This window comes from Pseudochaenichthys georgianus, chromosome 10 (assembly GCF_902827115.2).
Source record: "Pseudochaenichthys georgianus chromosome 10, fPseGeo1.2, whole genome shotgun sequence".
Lineage (NCBI taxonomy): Eukaryota > Metazoa > Chordata > Actinopteri > Perciformes > Channichthyidae > Pseudochaenichthys > Pseudochaenichthys georgianus.
The window spans coordinates 28,072,314-28,087,467 of NC_047512.1; positions in this window are offsets into that span (position 1 = coordinate 28,072,314).

Here is a 15,154-nt window from a genome sequence, read left to right on the forward strand (position 1 = left end):
TCTCCAAAATAATATGGTAAAAAGGAAGTATGGATGTATGTAGAAGGAAAGAGGAAATTCGGCACACATGGAGGTTATTAAAAGACGTGTGTGTTAGGGCTGGTGTGTGTGTGTACATTTGTGGTATCAAAAGAGACTTGGTGCAGCATAGAGGCATTAACTATTGTGTTATAGGGCTATCGCAACCCAGATATGTCATTCTTAATTTAGTGGCTAAGAGTACTAGAGAAAGGGGGAGAAAAAAGTACAAATTACTGTGAAATGTACAATATATATCTGCGATGTTGAATACATCACACTGCAACTGCACTTATGCTTTAACACATGGGAGAAGGAAAGAGAGCCATAGTATCAGAGAGGCAGAAGCACAGAGCATCAGGTGACAGCAGGCATTACCAGGCCTCACCTCTGATTGCTATCTATTATGATAAAACAATGGTTTCCTGAGGGCCATGCTAACGACCTGTGTTTGTCAGCAACAGGGGGAATTAACCCAAGCCATAGTTTGCCTGTTTAATGCCAGGAGGGAATAAGACAAAGGGAGTGGAAGAAGGGAGAATTAGTCACACACCTGTTAGGTAGTGATAGACAGCTGCCATACAGTATGTCCATACCTGCACCGCGTGGGAAACAGTGCCGGGCGAGTATCAGCCGCCAACAGAGGGCAGCAGAGGGCTTCGGAGCTGACGGCCCCCTCACAGGCCGGTCACAAAGCTCAGTCTCCTTTCTCAGAAGATTGTCTAGTAACCTCACACATGTCCACTGAACCCTAACTTTACATTAAAAATGATTGAACGCAGCGCTTGTGCCTGTAAACAAATCATGGCTTCACCTCGGAGCTGCCACGGTTGCAGATACTTGTTTGTTTTTGTCAACTTTACCTATTTTCACCCAGCTGACACATAAGGTGGGAGTGAGGCTTGAACCGCAGGGCACTGGTAATGGCGGAGTGTGTGTTCTACAGCACGTCTGTGTGAGAAACTAGCTCGATCTATTCACGCTACATGCAGAGCCGTGGCCTCCAGGCTTGAGTTCCTGCTTCGGTAATGACTCTGTTCCCCTGTGGAATGTAGAACATTGTCTTTCCTCAAATGAGGAAAGCACACAATCGCACAAACATGGCCATAAACTCACACACACACACAGGGCCTCACACGCACACACTTCAATATGCATGGATCTCACAAGGTTGTAAACATATATGGACAAAATAGTGCACATTTGCATGTACACACACACACACACACACACACACACACACACACACACACACACACACACACACACACGCACGCACGCACACACACACACACACACACACACACACACACACACACACACACACACACACACACACACACACACACACACACACACACACACACACACACACACACACACACACACACACACACACACACACTCCCCAGTCTCCGAAGCATTGATTGGGCCTCCCTCTCAGGTCTGCTCGCCTCCCATGATCAATCAGTGAGTTTATAGACCACATTGTGTGGCAGCTTGTATTGCTCTTTCTCCCACTTCGTTACAGATCAGAGAAAATCCCACTCCAAGCAAGCGCAATGCACATTCATACAATTTTAATGACTCCTAAATTAACCATCATATTTTTGCTCCACTCCTTCACTGACTAAACCGCTTAATATGCATCAACACTGGCCTTACTTGTGGGTTCGAAGTGACATTTTTATAATTCCTTTGCACGGGTATTGTGTTTATTTATGAGTGTGTAGGCTTTTTTTGGCTGATAAATGGTACAATTAAACAGTGCTCAGACACTCGAGCAGGCGTTTCAGGCTGCTGACAGATTTTTAGTGTCCTCTTCCTTGGCTAACGATGAAAGTAAATAATGTCTTAACGAGGTTGCTCGAGCAGTTGTTTGAGGATTCACTTTATATTTTACATTTGCTTTGAGCAGCGTTGCTGGAACAACACTAAAGTGAAGTTCACAGCCTAGATTTTTTGGCTTTGAACATAATTTAGTAGCTTGTTAACAAATTCCTTGACAATTATTACCAAGGTTACAAATGAGAATTGAAATAATCTCTGACTTTTGTTCAGGTTTGTGTCAGCAGTGAGTAGACTTATAAATTATTTATAATGTTTGGTCTATTTCTGTGAATGTTACCACTCTTTTTGCAATGTGTCTAATTCTGTCCATTTTGTATTCGTACAACTTGATAACAGCGTCAAATAAGACAGCTGTGTTAAACTGCAGTTTGCAGAGCACCACACAATTCAAATCTGACTTCCTGTATGCATTATTCAAGGTCCCCTATTGGCTGCTGTGGGTTTAGTGATGAAAGCAGCCTGACGCAATACACGGCAACAGCGTTTTACAGTATTGTTTTACAAACTATTGTAAGGCAGGGTTAGAACAACGGAGAGCATTAGCCAGGCTAGGAGGAGGGTAGCTTTATGAGGCCGGCTGGGCTCCTGTGCAGTTCAGCAGTGGGCTACGGCGCTACAAGCTGCCCCTACATTTACAGAATGCCCTTGGACGGAGGATGTGTGCGAGAGAGAAAGTGTGGGGCATGCATGCTCATGGGCTAATGAGTGCATGTGTTAATGCCTGTGTGTGTGCTTGTGCGTATATGTGAGTGTGCGCGGACGAGATGTTGTTGGGTTGAGTCAGTCTCCAGAGGGAAGGAGAAGGACAAATGCTCCTTAAAAATAGCCCCTGGGCAGCTGGTGTACACAGTCTATCAGCAGTCCGTCCCTGGGGCCAAGGAGGGAGGGAGGGAGGGAGGGAGGGGGGAGGATGGAGAGAAAGAGCTAGAGAGAGAGAGAGAGAGAGAGAGAGAGAGAGAGAGAGAGAGAGAGAGAGAGAGAGAGAGAGAGAGGGGATGGATGTAGGAGAGAGTGAGAGAAATGTGGAAAAATAGGGTAGGAATGGAAAGGGAATGGGGAAAAAAAGATATGGATACGAAAAAGATAACTTTCTTCTCAAGAAAGAGTAGTAAAAAAAGAGTACCAGAAGTCAAAGAGAAGAGGAGAACAAACTGAGATAGTCAGCGAAATAGAGATGGCAAAAGATGGAGAGTGCCTCCTGGTCCCAGTTGTGAATGCTCTAGAGGTCACAGTGGAGGGAGAGGGTTTGAGAGAGCAACTCCGTCCCCAGACGTCTTCAGTTACTAATATACCAGTATGTGCTCGGCTAAATCGCTCCCAGTCGGCGGGAGTAGAGATCCTTGAGACCCACTGAGACCCTTTATGGAAATAACTCTACCCCATTTGCTCTTCATAACTTGCTGTAACATTTGTGGTGTGCTTGTGTGTGTGTGTGTGCGTGCAGGGGGTAGAGTGTGTGTGAAAAGGTTCTCATTGAGCGTTTGTTTTAATGGACATGCTCGTAATGGATAGATGGTTTTTACAACTGTTCAATCTACTGGGAGCGACAACATCATCAAGCTATTAGATATGTACGGAGCGCTCTGAATCTGAGGCTGCAGTGCATGCTTTTGGGGGATTCTGGAGTGATCTTAGGCATGGCATTGCCACACAGCAGAACATAATGTGATTAAACACAGCGTATGCAGAGAATTCTTTAAAGTAAGAGCAGGTAGATAGTTTTCAGCTACTAGAAAAGGGTTTGTGGGAGTATTTCAACTTTCAATGAGAAATAAAGAGCTGGAAGTCATCCTATGGTTGCCTGAAGGATCCCACACTCGCAGTATCACCAACACACCAATTAGAGCCACAGACTGGGGAAGGATCAATGCGGTTCTGAGTGTGTGTATGTGTGTGGGTGGTGTGTGTGTGCATGTGTAGATGTATTTCGTTAGCTCCTGCACCGAGCTAATTGAGCTGTTTTTCCTCAACAGTTGGGAGCTCTTAAGGCTGCGGACAGATGCCCTTGGGCACAAGGTGTGTGTGTCAGTTTGTGTGCATCTGTGTGTTTGCCACGGCGAGCATGTGTTCCATCCTGATTCCATAGTGATTGCGAGAGTTTGTCGGTGCATGCCAGAGTGAAAACTTGTGTGTGATGTGTGTGTGAATGGCACGCAGGCCGTTGGTCTGTCAGTGGCGTATTTAGTGGTCTCCAGGCGTCATTAGTACCCTGACTGTCACACCGCTCCGTCTGACTTGAGCTCTTTATAAAGCTTTGTTTGGAATACTCCGGCCACATGTGCTCCGCTGCGACTGATGGGCCCTGAGCGGGTGCTGATGGAGTGTGTGCGTGTGTGTGTGTGTGTGTGTGTGTGTGTGTGTGTGTGTGTGTGTGTGTGTGTGTGGAAGCGGGGTGCTGATGGAGCAGAGTCGTCCTGACAGAGATGTTACCCAACAGCAGGATCCTGTGCCCCAACCCCCTCCCCATAAACACACACACACACACACACACACACACACACACACACACACACACACACACACACACACACACACACACACACACACACACACACGCACACACGCACGCACACACACACACACACACACACACACACACACACACACACACACACACACACACACACACACACACACACACACACACACACACACACACACACACACACACACACACACACACACACACACACACACACACACACACACACACACACACACACACACACACACACACACATCGCCATCACCTACCCAAACAGCCTCGCACTCAATGTCATCGCTGGGCTCATGTTTAACTTGAGAGAAGAGGATATACTTTGTTTATATCACAGAAAGGACAGTTGACCATTCCTCGCATACAGGGCATGCAGGATACGGTAGAGGCCAGCAGTCACACCACACGGATGGAAAGTAAACAAGTATATTTAACTTCTTTCATTATACCTTATATTAAGCACTGCACTTTTGTATTCCACCTAACCAATTTCATTATACCCAAATGCATACAGTAATTGACAGATGTAGTTAGATTACAGTATGAGATTGTAACAAATGGTTATCTATGCATTTGATTAAAATGAAGTTAAAATCAGTGCATTTTGAGCAGCATTAAAGGACGGGCTCAGTCTGTTTGCTGAACTCATCGGAGATCGTCTGAAACCTCTTCACCAACACTTCCCTGACGTGTGGAAAGGTGGAGTCAAACAGGAAAACTATTCCCGCAGAGATTTGCCAGTTGTACCGACGTGTGTGAGAAGAACCAGGGTTTTAATTTCTGTCTCGTACAACTACTCCCACTTTTTTAGGAGATATTTTTCAACCATTTGCACAATTTATTACATCAAGACTCCAAAGCCACACAAGCAAATGCAGAGTAATTGGAGAAGGGAGGCAGTAATGCAGCCAAATAGAGGCATTTTAAGTTGTCACGTTAATGTAGTGTTGGTCGGCTCAATGACACACACATTGAAGTATATGAAATAACCATGCAAGATAAATAAAAATCTTTAAAATGACTATCAATACAAGACCTATGACCAGTGCTGCAATCAAACCAATGCACTTGATCTCATCCGTACTCCTATACTATATACACATACTACATATTTTGCGTAGTATTCGACGCAGCATGTTTGTCCATTAAAGTAAATTGTTGGTTAACGTTTGGACATGGGATATATTTGGTCCATATCTGATACCCTGGGATGAGACTAGATTACCAGACTGTGCCGCAGTGCTTCCAAATAAATATTGAGTATTTCTACTTTATTGTATTCCCATTTTCACTTAACTTAATATTCTGAATTCTTATTCTTCTGTACACACTGTGAAGACCACTGAGACAAATGTAACATTTGTGATATTGGGCTATATAAATAAACATTGATTGATTGATTGAATACTTCTTCCACTCCTGCATTGTGATATGAATTTCTATATGACAGGCTGTTTAGAATTAAAGCCCTTGCACCATTTTTTACATCAGCAATGGATGTAAGCACCCGTGGAATCAACAAGTAACTCGATGTTGTTTTGAAGGAAACTTCCCTGCAGCATGGAGCTGGTGCTGGTCGTCTCTCTTCACCACGGCAGCTGCCTGTGATGGTTATCTCTCATTCATTTTCAAACGCACACACCCACGCACATTTGCACACCCACTCTCACACAACTCGCACACTTCCACATTTGCACACTTGCTTGTTCCTTTCCTCCCTTTTTCACGCTTCTGACAACACAACTTCCAGCGTAACTTCCAGCAACAGTGCGCCACGCTCAGTCCTTCAGCAGCAGTCGTTACTTTGAGCTACTCGGGTATACACTCCCAACTTTATGCTACAAGACTAGTCATTGAGAGTCTCTCCTGGGACCTTTGCTATATAACTTATACTCAGTTTACAGGACTTCCATATCAGTGGAGCAAGGCTTCTCTTTGTGAACGCACTGAGGCAGGAGTTGGGATAAAGCTATTTGATGTTTTGTATCTGAGGTAATGGATACTGTGTGAAAAGCTATGGCTGTGTGAGTGAAGTGACAAAGTTAGTTTGGGCCATACAGATCTTTAAATCCCCCCGGATCACTCATGCCCCCTTCTACACTCGCCGCTCCAATGATTGTGTGTGTTTGTGTGTGGGTGTCAGATGATTGGTACCTGGGCTAGCAGAGAGGAGTCCCTCAGGTCCTTCTGTGGAGGTTCTCAGGTCTGGTCAGTTAACCTCCATCTCTCTCTTTGATCGCTGCGGCTCCGGCGACCCTCAGGGAAAACACAACACACTCAAACCTCAGTCTTCCAGCGGACACACACACACACACACACACACACACACACACACACACACACACACACACACACACACACACACACACACACACACACACACACACACACACACACACACACACACACACACACACACACACACACACACACACACACACACACACACACACACACACACACACACACACACACACACACACACACACACACACACAGATCCACACTTATCCACAGCAGACAAACACATTGACACATAAAGACAAGAAAAACTTTGCGCATATGCCAATGCGTACACCCCGCCGTGTACACATCTACACACTTTGCCACACAGTCAGTCCAAGGGGTAATGCTATACAGCCGGTGTCAGTGAGAGCAGGGTACTTAAGGTGCTATTACACTCCCATTACCTCTACTCTCATGTGCAATCAGGGAGAGGTGATGGCCTGCGCTCTGGCAACACACACCCTGTTTCCTCTTCTGACAGCGCTGTGGACAGAAGCCCGAGCTCCAGGAATGGAGGCGAGGAGATTTAATCTGAAGGGTGTGTGTCGTATCTGGGAGGTGGAAGAGAACGAGTGTAGCTAACAGGGATGAAGCTCATACTCCTATTTGCAGATGATGATGATGGATATGCAGAGTTTCATGTGTTTGGGAGTCTGTTTTAATGAAAACGTACGAAAAGAAAATATCTTTCCCCCTCCCGCTCCCATTTTTTCTACCTCTGTTTTTGTGTGCCCCCTCTCTCTCTGTCACACACACTCTGGCGCTCTCTCTCTCTCAGCTGGCCCTAGATAGTTTTGCTCTTCCCCCAGCTCCTCTGGGACCCCTTCTCTGTGTCGTTAATCAGAGCTTCTCAGCTCAGCTTCTCTCTCTCCCTTTTTCTTTCTTTTCCAACCAGCCCCGTGCACACACACGCACGTGTGCACACACACGCACGTGCACACATGCACACACACACATTCACACTCACAGTCTTATAGTCTCTCTCCCCTCCTTCCCCCATGCATCCTCAGCCCCATCCATCATAAAACGGCAGTAGGAAGGTGGGGTAAGTGTAAGTGCGAGTGTGTGGAAGTGTGCGCGTCAGCTCCTGTGTGTGTGTGCGTCATGTATGTGCGCGGTGGAGGCACACATCTTCTGTGTCTCCTCAGCAAAAATGAATTGAGACTTAACAAGAAGAAAGCAATTAGGCCAGGGCTTTGGCCTATCATTCACTGGCTAATGTATCAGAGGCAGAGTGAATATTATGAACGCACGGGGAGGGTAAGGCTCTGTGGATTTTACAGCCAGAAGGTAGGACAAGAAAAGACTAATGATTGTGATAAAGTAACCCCGAGTTGAAGGGTTTTAATCACTTGTAGGCTTTGTGGCTTCGCAGTTGACACTCTCTTTATGATAACTGCACGGCTTCCAGCTCTCGGTCTCCGCCATCCACTGACTGAACGCCAGTAGAAAAGAATCAAATGAGCCATTATCGAACATGCACAAGGACAGCTGAGTACAATGCAACAAGATTACTCATTCATCAGGATGTGTGAGTGAGAGGCCATAGGGGTGAGGGGAGAAAACAAAACGTGAGTCAGGAAAATGGAAACTATGATGAACACAGGACAAAGAGAGAAAGGAAGAGATAAAGGAAGAGATAAAAGTGCTTTGCCTTTTTTTTACTCTCCCATTCAGTGGCAGTAAACTACCCCTAATGTATGAAAATAATGTAACAGTAATACATGTGTACAAGTAATTGTATAACTGAAATGATTTAAGATGGCAGAACACGTTTTAAACGTTAATATGTTAAAGTTAGTTTAACACAATAATATCTGTTTCACCGGTTTAGTGAGTGTAAATGCATACGTTGTATACAATCTTTGGTGGCTCCAGAGGTGGGTCCGCAGAGTTTGATATATTGCCTTAAGTGATGTAACTCATGTCTTGAAACTATAAAGTAGATTTTAAAACTGTGGGGGTATAAAGTTGTAAAGAGGTAAGCTTACCAGACTGAAGTCTCTCCTAGACTGTAGCATGCTCCTCATATCTGCGCAGGCTAGCAGCTCAAGGCCAAGTTAGCCAATGCTAGCATATCACAGCCAAATCTCAGACAAACTGACGATGGTCAAGTTGCATTCTGGCAAAAGTAGTCTTGACTGGTCATCTATTAGGTTTGTATGGGACACCGTGATACATGTGGCTCCAACTGTCTATCTTGGTAGGGACGACAAGCTAACTTCCAGCTAGTCTAAAATGTGTTAAAATGGCAGCGTCATTGGTGGTGATAAGACAGATAGCAGCGAACAGTGAGTGTACCGTACTGCAGAGGTGGGGACTCGAGTCACATGACTTGACTCGAGTCGCATATTTTTGGACTTGAGTCTTGCTTGACTAACATTGATAAAAGACTTGACTTGACTTTGACTTGGTATTCATGACTTGAGACTTGACTTAAGCTTGAGACAGATGACTTGAAAGGACTTGACTTTTTTAAATGAAATATTTGCGTTTGTTTTTGTATTGAGATATTACGTTTAGTTTTTTCGAAATGTGATTGGGTGATTATAGCGCCATGCGCGCAAACCTGGCAACCCACTAGTAGGCAGGAGTCTCAGTTAACATGGCAGCGGCTAGCGTTACTCCAAAAATAGTCAAGTTTGGATTCAAGGATTATGTTGTCGATGACGCTAATAAGAAAAGAACAGCGGTATGCAGGGTCTGCAGCATAAAGATCGGTGACACGACCACCACAACATCCAACTTCATTCGTCACTACAAAAAACCCCACAGAGAAAGGTAGGCTACGTGCATGTGTTGTGTTAGATAGAAAGCTAACGTTAAGTTTAAGCTACGTTAGACTTGGTTTCAAATCGATTAAGCAAAGAGAAGACACAACGGTAAATTAACACTAGAACCGCCAAGAGAGAGAGAGAGAGAGATGCCTCGTTATTTCCCCTGTGTTATTATCAGAAGTTACTGTAAACTTTTGAATAATGTAGTTAATCTACTTTTAGTAGTTTGTTTAAATGTTTTAATTATGTTGTTTTTGTTTGTAGAAGTGCTTTGATTTATTATAAAATGAATCTGAACTTTTTTATCTGTTATGATGATAAACTGAAGCAATTTCAAAGTTAACCCAATTAAGTGAGTTTTAAATCGTCCTACTTAGTTTATAAGAAAATTATGAAGAGGAACAAATTAAATGATTTGAAAACGATATCTATGTAGGTGCTGACGCTGTTGGCGGTTCTAGTGTTAACATACATTTAAATTAAATATGTGTAATGGAAAATGCCATATATGATTTTCTTACCTGGAATACTGCCTTTTTTAGCAGACTTTTTGATTGAGTCCTAGCTATATTGTCTGCAGTTCTAGGGTTAATATTAATCTAATATGATTGTCATCGGTCTAAATTAGATTTCAAATGATTAACTGTGTATGTAATGAAGATCATAGTGTGGGTTGAATCAATTTTCATAACCACTGTCTTTTAACTGATTTAAATGCGGAAACTGGGCTTATTCATCAGAATTGTGTATGACTTGACTTGACTTGCTTGACCTGAGCAATGACTTGTCTTGACTTGACTTGCTTGACTCTCATCACAGTGACTTGGGACTTGCTTGATACTTGTAGGTCAAGACTTGAGACTTGCTCATGACTTGCACATGTAGGACTTACTCCCACCTCTGTCATACTGTCACAAGTGACCACACGTTTTACTTTGCCTAATTTTCAGCGTTGATATAAGCTGTCATGAATGGGGAAATAAGATATAGAAACCAAAACCATTTAGAACAGGGGTGTCAAACTCAATTTCATCACGGGCCACTTTAGCATTATGGTTGCACTCAAAGGACCGTTTGTAACTTTAAGACTATATCAAAATACATATATAAATATTTAAAGGTCACCTATCATGCTATTTTTAGGCATTAGCATAGGTCTCAGATATATAAAAATATATAAAAAACATGTCTATGAAGTGTTTTGCTCAAAATACCCATCAGATCACCCATTCTAGCCATGCCTCATATCCCTCCATTTCACTTCCTGTTTCAAAGTGCTGATTTGGGGTATAAAGCTTTAAAAAAATGAGGGGGCTGAGCTCATGCGGTGATGAAACGCCATATCATGGATTATCAAGGATTATTTCTAAAAACAGTATGGAGCTCAAAGGCTTTCTCTCTTGCCGGTTATACCACAAGGTGAGTTCCTTTTTATTTCCTGCTTCTTCACACACATGCTCTGGGCAGTACAGGTTAGCTCTAAGTGTTAGCGATGCTAATGTAAACATGCACCGGCCATATTACATCCAAAACAGTCGGGCATTGTTTCTGATAGCAACGTTTCTGATAGGGCATGTAAAGCCAGCCTACATTTCCGATATTACGTTGTAGCCCCGTTTTTAGAGATTTGGGTACGGAGGAAAAGAGAGAGGGTTTTATTTTCTGACGCTGCGTGAGTTCCCCGACACATATTTATGTGCATTTTGCATGATAGGTCCCCTTTAATATATATGAAATAATGTATTATATTTTTTATATAATAATGTATAATTTCCATGGGAAGTTAAGCTGGGGAATTTTGGAAATATTCCATATTGGAAACTTTCCATGGGAATAATGGGAATGGATGGGAATTAATGGGAACTAACTGGGAATTGAAGGTAATGTAATCGAATTGTATCGTATCCAAGCATAAATATAAACATTTTGTTTTGTCATAAGAAAACATCCATGCAAAATTATACAATTAAAAAACATGACATTTCAACAGATTTATTTGTAAGTAGAACAGAACACGTTTTAATTATTTTATTGAACAATCATGTTCATTGTTTAATTGAAGAACAAAAACATGAATGCTGAGTTAAATATTACTTCTAGAAATCATCTGTGCATATGATGGAGGAATGCACAGTGCCTGTAGGAAGTGTGGCCTCAATAGCCATGCAGTGCTATTGTTATGCAATAGCATAGGTCTCAGATATATATGAAAATAAATAAAAAACATGTCTATGAAGTGCTAGTGGATCGCCGGAGCTGTATTGGATTAACATTAATATGCTTATTGTAGTTGTAAGTGCACTGCCTTGCGGCCTGAAGCACCATCATTGATGGAGCATATGTGTGGGCTGGACCTGTATTATACAGGAAAGGAGTGAGCAGAGGGTCGAGTTGTCGATTCTTGTTCTGTTTTCTGTGACTATCTTCCTCACCCTCTCATACTTTCAGTTGCGCGTGCTACTAACGAGACACGCTGCCATGGAAACCAAACAATGGTGTAGCTGTATTAAAGTCCGAGTGGAAACAGTCCTGAGTAAATCTGATTTTGTCAGAAATCGGGAGAAATGCGGGAGAAATATGACCCCGGGAGGAAACCGGGAGAGGGCAATGAAATCGGGAGTCTCCTGCGAAAATCGGGAGGGTTGGCAACGGAATGTGATGACACCCCATAATTGACATAGAGCTGTTGAGGGCCGGACCATCAATGATAGTCTGAAGTCTGGTGCCGTTTGGACGATTCTCCATTGAATTACGACAAGATCTTGTTTTATGGCGAGGGTCTGCTATGGAAACGGCATATGATGACATCCCATAATTGATATTTTTTGTCCGTCCCCGCACCCTAGATATGCGTAGCGAGTTTCGTTCGTTTATGTGAAAGTGGTGGGAGTGGAAAACTTGAAATGTTCACGTAAAAACCGGAAGTGGCTTGCGTAATTTTTGACGTAAAGTTCCGGAACCAATTACACATCGCAATTTTCACTACTTCTGACGCGCGTGCAAAATTTGGATAACCGATATCAATAATGTGCTAGTTTACATGCGTAGCCCACGTCGCTGCGCGACCGATTTCAATAGGGTCTTCGCCGACCTCAGGTCTCAGACCCTAATAATAATAGCAATAATAATTGGGATGGGGGGCGCGGCTGTTCTTATGTTCTCTGAGGGGAGGCTCACCTTCCCACACTTTGAAAACCCCTGCTCTCCAGTACAGGTTAGCGAGTGTTAGCGATGCTTGCTAATGTAAACAAAGGTCATATTACGTCCAAAACACGTCGGGCATTGTTTCTGATAGCAACTTTCTGATAGAGTGCCATCCGCTATGACGTAAATAACGTTGTAGAGATTTGGGTACGGAGGAAAAGAGAGAGGGTTTTATTTTCTGACGCTGCGTGAGTTCCCTGACACACCGGGGACACATATTCATGTATAAAAGACATCAACAAGTGCATTTTGCATGATAGGTCCCCTTTAAGAATAATCTAGATGATTCAGTAATGAACAATTACAGGCCCATATCAAACCTCCCATTTCTAGGTAAGATCATTGAAAAAGTGGTTTTTCAACAGTTGAGTAATTTCTTGCATTTAAATAACTGTTTTGATGTGTTCCAGTCAGGCTTTCGTCCAAACCACAACACTGAGACTGCTCTTGTAAAGGTCTTTAATGACATCCACTTAAACACAGACAGTGGCAGAACTTCTGTGTTAGTATTATTAGATCTCAGTGCTGCGTTTGACACTGTTGACCACAGCATATTACTAGACCGACTGGAAAAATGGGTGGGACTTTCGGAAACAGTTCTAAATTGGTTTGAATCCTACCTAAAGGACAGAAACAACTTTGTTTCTATAGGTACATACACATCTGAGTTGACAAATATGACATGTGGGGTTCCTCAAGGCTCCATCTTGGGGCCTCTTCTCTTTAACATCTACATGCTACCACTGGCTCAGATAATGAAAAACAACAAAATAAGTTACCATAGCTATGCAGATGACACACAAATCTACGTAACAATTTCACCAGGAGACTATGCTCCAATTCAAACACTGAGTAAGTGCATTGCACAAATCAATGACTGGATGTGTCAGAACTTTCTCCAATTAAACAAAGATAAAACTGAGGTAATGGTTTTTGGAGCAAAGTCAGAACGTATAAAAGTGAGCGCTGAGCTTCTGTCTGCAATGTTCAAACCAACAGATAAAGCCAGAAATCTAGGTGTAGTCATGGACTCTGACCGAAGTTTCAACAGTCACATTAAAACAGTTACTAAATCAGCCTACTATCACCTAAAGAATATATCTAGGATTAAAAGACTAATGTCACAGCAGGATTTGGAAAAACTTGTCCACGCTTTTATCTTCAGTAGACTCGACTACTGCAATGGTGTCTTCACAGGTCTCACTAAAAAATCTATTAGGAAGCTGCAGCTGATTCAGAATGCCGCTGCTCGAGTCCTCATTAACACTAAGAAAGTGGATCACATCACTCCTGTTCTGAAGTCTTTACACTGGCTTCCTGTGTGTCAAAGAATATATTTCAAAATACTGCTGCTGGTTTATAAAGCACTGAATGGTTTAGGCCCAAATTACATTTCTGACCTCCTGCTAAATTATGAACCATCCAGATCTCTCAGGTCTTCAGGGACTGGTCAGCTTTCTGTCCCCAGAGTCAGAACTAAACATGGTAAAGCAGCGTTCAGTTATTATGCTCCAAATATCTGGAACAAACTCCCAGGAACCTGCAGGTCCGCTGCAACTCTGACTACTTTTAAATCCAGGCTGAAGACTTTTCTTTTTGTCGCTGCTTTTAATTGAACTATTCATAGCTTAGACTGCACTTTAACTTTTATCCATGTATTTTTTCTTAATTTCTTTCATTTTTTGTTTTTCTTTCATTGTTTCTTTTATTATCTTTTACTGTTTTTAAATGCCTTTATCTGAATGTCTTTCATTTTTGTAAAGCACCTTGAATTGCCTGGTGCTGAAAGGTGCTATATAAATAAACTTGCCTTGTCTTGCCTTGCCTTAATTTACAATAAACCTCGAAAGTACAAATGTATACAATTTAGAAAAGACCACCTCCCTACTCTTCCAATACATTATGACCCTCCCTTCTGCTAAAAAATAAGTCATATATAACCCTTCATTTCTGGATTACATTTCTGACCCTTCAAATATTTTTTGTACAGCCCCTTATTTTCTCCTTCAAATATGTATTTATAATTGGGCTGTCTTGGAGCATTCCTTTGCTTTCTGTGATGTTGAAGCTGATTTTGATTGTTGTCTTTGCTTGCTCATTCTTTTATTCCTCTTCTGAGCCAGCTCTTTTCTGGTGGTGGATTGTGAAACAACAAGAATGTGTTTTATTCCCGTGCGGTCTCACCCACAACATTTGTTTCCAATTTGACAGAATTTGGAACAGAAATTCTTGCGAGAGAAAATGATGTTTGCATGATGGTTCAAAAATAAGCTCTTTACGAAAATCTTCCACCGTTGCTCTTAGGCCTTCTCTCCTCTTTCCCCTGTTGGTTTGAGTCCAAACAAAGTCACCTCATCTTGTATTGTGGGAGAGATTGTAAAGTTTTCATTGAGCCCATGTGGAAGTGATTTAGCAGTAATTGTGACTGTAACACAGAAACAGGCTGGAACAGATTGGCCTCGTATTTTTCTTCGGGGTCACTATGGGCTTATCTCAATATTTAGCGTCTTGCCTGATTAAG